This window comes from Halichoerus grypus, chromosome X (genome assembly GCF_964656455.1).
Source record: "Halichoerus grypus chromosome X, mHalGry1.hap1.1, whole genome shotgun sequence".
In the NCBI taxonomy this organism is placed as follows: domain Eukaryota; kingdom Metazoa; phylum Chordata; class Mammalia; order Carnivora; family Phocidae; genus Halichoerus; species Halichoerus grypus.
In genome coordinates, this window is record NC_135727.1 from 33,987,571 (window position 1) to 33,994,348 (window position 6,778).

Genomic DNA, 6,778 nt, shown 5'->3' on the forward strand with positions numbered 1-6,778 from the left:
TTCCCACAACCTCCAGGAACTGAATTTTTCCAACAACTAAAATGAGTTTGGAAGCGAATTCTTCCCCAGAGCCTCCAGATAAGAGTACAGCCCAGGGCCAGCAACTTGATTTCAGTTCCATGAGGCTCTAGGTAGAAAACCAGCCCAGTGCACCTGGACATCTGAGCTATAGGACTCTGAGATAATAAAGGAGTGCTCTTTTAAGTGGTTTGTGGTAATTTGTTTAAGCAGCAATAGAAAACTAATACACTAGGCTTTTAAAAATTTTAACCTCGTCTTTACTTGTCCTAGTGGAGAGACACTATAGAAGAGTAGAGGGACTCCTGGGTGGCTCAGTTGGTTGAGCATCTGACTCTTGATTTCCACTCCGGTCATGATCTTGGGTAGTGGGTTGAGCCCCCCCCCCCCCCCGCCCCGCATAGGGCTCTGCGCTCGGCAGGGAGTCTGCTTCTTACCCTCTCCCTCTGCCCCACCCTCTACTCGTGCTTTCTTTCTCACTCTCTCTCTCAAAAAAAAATAAATAGGGGCGCCTGGGTGGCTCAGTCGGTTAAGCGTCTGCCTTCGGCTCAGGTCATGATCCCAGGGTCCTTGCTCCCTGCTCAGTGGGGAGCCTGTTTCTCCCTCTCCCTCTGTCTGCTGCTTTCTCCACTTGTGCTCTCTCCTGTCTGTCAAATAAATAAGTAAAACTCGTTTTTAAAAAAGAAGAATAGAAAGCCCACAGCTTTGTAGCCACACAAACCAAATTTGAATCGATCATTCAAAATTTGAATTATGTTATTAGTTGTACTGTTTTGAGGAAGTTAATATACCCTATTGAGCTTATTTTATTCATCTATATATGGAAATGTTCATACCTACTTCCCAGGATTGCTGGGGATTAAATTATATCACAAATGTAAAAGTGCTTAGCACAGTGCCTAGCACATAATAGGCACTCAGTAAATGCAATCGATCATAATTAATCTGCTCCTATGTCCACAGCTCTTTCAACACTGCCACAGATGCCCTTGGTTAGACCCACTTTGAAGGGAGTCTAACAGCTCTGAAAGGGTATACAAATGCTCCTGATAATTTCACCTGGCAAAGTCCTCCATGCTTAAATCTAAGATCATTTGGAACACTGAAATTTACTTAGTATGTCTGATATATATTATAAAGAGCAGAGGGTTTTAATCTTAAGACTGAAAATGAAGAAAAATCTTCATGGCCCCGAATTCTTCAGGGTGACAATTCCTGCATGCTTTAAGTAGAAAAGATATAACATCAGGACACTTATACTCACCATAGCAAAATGACACACGGAAATCTCAAACATAAACAAAAAATCAAACCAGGCAGTTCTACTCATGAATTTTCTGGTTCTATATTAGTATCATTAACAGAAATTGTTATGGATTGTTCAGAATCAGATTCTAGAGGCCCCCTGGGGTAAGTTACTTTTATTTGTTTTTGTTTTATTTTTTCCCCCAAGAATAATTAAATTTAATTGTACAGATGTCTATCGACAATTACCTTTCATGTCTTCGATCATTTTTACGGAGGCTGCCGTCATTTTCTGGTGACATCTAAATGGGAAAAGTTGAAACAAATCATGCAAAATGCTTCCGTACTCAGCACAAGGTGCTTATTTTCTACATCTTCAATTGACTAACATTTCCAGTAACAATATTCTCTTTGCTTGATCCTTGGTCTACCGTTCAATTTCAGATTTTTCTCCCCTATTCACTGATGCAAGAATGTCAAAGCCATGGGGCACCTGGGTGGCTCAGTCATTAAGCGTCTGCCTTTGGCTCAGGTCATGATCCCAGGGTCCTGGGATCGAGCCCCGCATCGGGCTCCCTGCTCGGCCGGGAGCCTCCTTCTCCCTCTCCCACTCCCCCTGCTTGTGTTCCCTCTCTCGCTGTGTCTCTCTCTGTCAAATAAATAAATAAAATCTTAAAAAAAAAAAAGAATTGTCAAGGCCAGGGGGCCCCTGGAGATCAAGCAGTCCAACCCCCTCACATAGCAAATTAGGGAATGAAGATTTGGAAAAGTCAAATGTCCTCCCAAAGGCCTTATAGCTCATAGTGACCCACAAGAAAATTCTCAAGATCTAGATGTGGCCTGGATCCACACGTTACTTGTCTGAATCTAGGAGAAAGATAATAATTGTAGATAAAATCCACAAAGTGTGTCCTTATAATCTTGCTATAATAAGCCTGTGATATTGACTGTATTTAAGATAACTAAGTGGGGGGTGCCTGGCTGGTTCAGTCAGTAGCGGGTGACTCTTGTTCCTGGGGTTGTAAGTTTGAACCCCACATTGGGTATAGAGATTACTTAAAAAAATGTAAAAAAATAAAAAGATAGGGCGCCTGGGTGGCTCAGTTGGTTAAGCGACTACCTTCGGCTCAGGTCATGATCCTGGAGTCCCTGGATCGAGTCCCGCATCGGGCTCCCTGCTTGGCTGGGAGTCTGCTTCTCCCTCTGACCCTCCCCCCTCTCATGTGCTTGCTCTCTCTCATTCTCTCTCTCTCAAATAAATAAATAAAAAAAATCTTTAAAAAATAAAAAAGAAATAAAAAAATAAAAAAAAAATAAAAAGATAGCTAAGTGAGATGGAGAACTGTATTATCCTAATAACTTAATTTTAGCAAGTCTTACCTGCATCCCAATCAGACATTTCATGTGCAAGTTAGGATTTTTCCAATAATTAGCTTAAATCCCTTATCCCTATAATTACTTTGTAAACGACAACACAGGTTACACCTACATGTGGTCAATGAAACTAACCAAAGCATAATGAAAACATTCCATTCAAATGTTAATTGGTCCAGATCACTCCACAACTGAACTGGTTTCAGTGTATCCAGTTACATGTAGTTGGTGTTTGGTGGTTTTTATATGAAATCTTAACCATAGTTATAGTTTGCAAGCAGATTTGGTACTAAGATTCTTACAAACAATATAATAGCAGCCAAAAAGTCCATCAAGCCAGTAGACTATAAAAGGACCATAACACATGGAGGTATTCCTCAAAGTTAATGGTTACAGATCAAATATGCTCTTACTGGAAAGTTCATGTTCAAGTTGGAAGCACATATTAGTGTTCATAAGTAAACCTGTTACGGAAGGCAGCCCTGAATTCAAGATGGATGTGTGTCTAAGGGCAATGACTCCATGAGCTAAACAGAGCCTCACATATGTTCACCCATATTCTACTCCTGGCAACACTAGATAATAGGGTCCTTGCCAAGAACTAAAGAAGGATAAGGACGCCACCAGAATGGAGGTACGGTTTACATGCAAACCAGTGGCAATCACAGCAGATTATCCAGGAGCTTCAGAGGTGGTAGAGAAGCCAGAAAAAGAGAAATGAGAATAGGAGCCACAGAATTGGAGGGAAAAGAGCAGGAATTACAACTCGAAGCTATTAGAAGAAAGGGATATGAGCTAATGTGATTATTTCTAAAATAAATTGATCAATGCCATTTCCTTCCTTAAAGTCTTTCAATACTTCTATATTGCCCTTGATATAAAATCCATACCCTAGCATGGCACACAGGCCCTCAGTGATCTGGCTCCTGACACTCTACCTCTTCACACTTACCTCTCAATAGCTCTACCCACACACTTTACACTTGAGCTCAGTGATTTTCAAACTATTTTTTTTTTAAGTGGTAGAATACCGAGTTCTAACAAAATCTTATTTGGTATCCCAATATGCAAAATATTGGAAAGCAAAACCGCTTTCACTGGTGCCTAGAGCACCACTTCGAAACCGCTAGAACTCTGCAGTACAAAGTTTGAAAACCACTGCAGTCTGGTCAAAACAAGCTAATTACAGTTTGCCAAACATGCCGTGCTTTCTTTCACTTCTATACCTTTATACATGATATTTCCTCTGACTAGAATGCCTTTCCCACCTTTTCTGCTTTGCTTACTTCTACTCAGCCTCTAGGACTCGATGCAAACATTCTCTCCTCTTGGATGCCTTCCCTGACCTCCCTAGCTGGTTTGTACCTTGGGCCCACCTCTATCTAGGTATTTTTGCTATATTTTCTTTCTCTCTCTCTCCCTCTCTCTCTCTCCCACCCCTCCTTCCTTCTCTCTCTTCTTTCCTTTTTTTTTCTTCCTCTCTTGGAGTAAAGATTCTTTCTCAAGTACATAGCACATTTCTGGTATATAATAAGAGCTCAAAAGTATTAAACGAAGAAATACTACAAAGAAGTAGAGAAAGAAGGGACTAAGAAAAGGCCACTGAATTTGACAACAAAGAAGTAATAAAAATCTTTTGATAGCAAAATTTATTAGAATGATAGGAACTGAAGTCAGGTTCAAGAAATGAATGGACAAACAGAAACACTTAGGAGGTTGTAGCTGTATCTGTCTGGAAGCCTATTAAATAGTTTCTTCCTATTTTTAAAATACTCATATTTGCCCCTATATTCTCATGGAGATTTTTTAAAAATTTGTTTTTTATTTGACAGAGAGAGAGAGCACAAGTAGGCAGAGTGGCAGGCAGAGGGAGAAGGAAAAGCAGGCTCCCCACTGAGCAGAGAGCCCAATGCAGGACTTAATCCCAGGACCCTGGGATCACGACCTGAACCGAAGGCAGACGCTTCACCGACTGAGCCACCCAGGTGCCCCTCATGGGGATTTTTTACTTCATATTGAAAATCTCTTCAATAACGAGTAAGTATATATATGTATAAAACCCAAATCACAGAAAATTAATTAGAATATAAGGACTTTTAAAAAGGCATGCATTTTTAAAGTAATCACGTCAACATGGCCATAATGAGCATTTGGTAATTATAATGAATAATTTAATATAATCATCATCATAGTAATAATAAAATAATAAGAACCCCAATTTATGGAATGCTTGCCATAATCCAGTCCCTTTGAAATCCACTTTATCGAATGCTTACCACAATCCAGTCTCTATCCTAAAATGTTTACATATATTTCAATTAATCATTACAACCTAGGAGATCCATAGTATTCCCATTTTATAGCTGAGAAAACAGGCTCAAAGCGACTTGCTCAGGCTTCCTTAGCTACCATGTCTCATCGAATCTGACACCATGGTTATAAAATGGGCTGTTGTTTTAGATATCACTGAAAAAGCTTATAAAGCTTTTCAATTTAACTATGATATACCGTTGAATGTAAGGCACTTCCTGATTTCAGAGATATTAGAACCTGAAAAAATGTATATATTGAAATTGATTAGATACGGTATGAGGTGGTAGAAATATGATTCCATCCAAGCCTGAGTCTAAAGCCCCTGTCATTAGTCACTACACCATACCACTTAGATCTCTTTAGCTATCTTGTAGATGTCCTTCATTCTAATCTTGATTATAGGGGAAGAAAACTAATATTGAGAGCAGGGGAGGTGACTTGTTCAAGGTCATACACACAGCTAGTAAGTAGATTAGCCAGCCGGGAAGGGAAGCCAAGTCTCTGAGACCTAGACTAGAACCCTTTACACTATATCATGCTGCCATTTAAACTACCCTGTCTTTTCCTATAGGTAAAGAGGTATTGGGAAAAATACCAGAGTGTCATGTGTAGGAGTAAGTATTAGATGTTTCATGTAGGAGTTACATCTACTCAATCGAATGCTTATGTCAGGGGCGGCTGGCTGGCTCAGTTGGAAGAGCATGTGACTCTTGATCTCAGGGTCGTGAGTTTAAGCCCTATGTGGGGTGTAGAGATTACTTAAATAAATAAAACTTTTAAAAATAAATAAATAAATGAATAAATAAATACTTATGTGAAACACATTGGTTCTGTATTAAAGATGGAGTTTCCAGCAAAATAGATTTAATTGGCTTAATCGATAGATAACATTTCTTATAACTGCCATTCATAGAACTTCAACAAATAAGTAATAAATAAAATAAAGACAATATCCTAGGGATTCAGTGATTGTAAAAGCGTATTTAAAATAATACATGCGGGGCGCCTGGGTGGCTCAGTCGTTAAGCGACTGCCTTCAGCTCAGGTCGTGATCCCGGGGTCCTGGGATTGAGCCCCGCATCGGGGTCCTTGCTCAGCAGGAAGCCTGCTTCTCCCTCTCCCGCTCCCCCTGCTTGTGTTCCCTCTCTCGCTGTATCTCTCTCTGTCAAATAAATAAATAAAATCTTTTAAAAAAATAAAAAATAAAATAATACATGCTACTGGGGTACCTGGCTGGCCTCAAGGTCTTGAGTTCAAGCCCCATGTTGGGTATGGAGCCTACTTAAAAAAAATAATACTACTAATAAGCTATTTTTGTGGGGCGCCTGGGTGGCTCAGTCTGTTAAGCATCTGCCTTCAGCTCAGGTCATGACCCCATGGTCCTGGGATCGAGCCCCATGTCGCATCGGGCTCCCTGCTCAGCAGGGAACCTGCTTCTCCCTCTCCCACTACCCCTGCTTGTGCTCTCTTGCTCTCTTTCTCTGTCAAATAAATAAATAAATAAATAAATATCTCTAAAATTAAAAAAAAGTTTTATTTGTATCATCCTATCTCCCTTGTGTCTAATGCCCACTTAGAGGCTAAATAATGTAAGATAGGATGAGGGTAATGGAAGTAGGAACGTTTTGTAAGCAATTGTACTACAAGGCTGGAAACACTTGACTCATGTTGACATGTGTGACATACATGACTTCTTCCTACACTGTTGTTGGTAAAAAGGTTTTAAGAAAGTATTAAAGTAATCATCAGTACATGCAGATGCCAAAACTAACTACTAGAAGGAAAGTGGCTTCAAAAAGAAAAGCCTTTTCAAATGAAAATGATATAA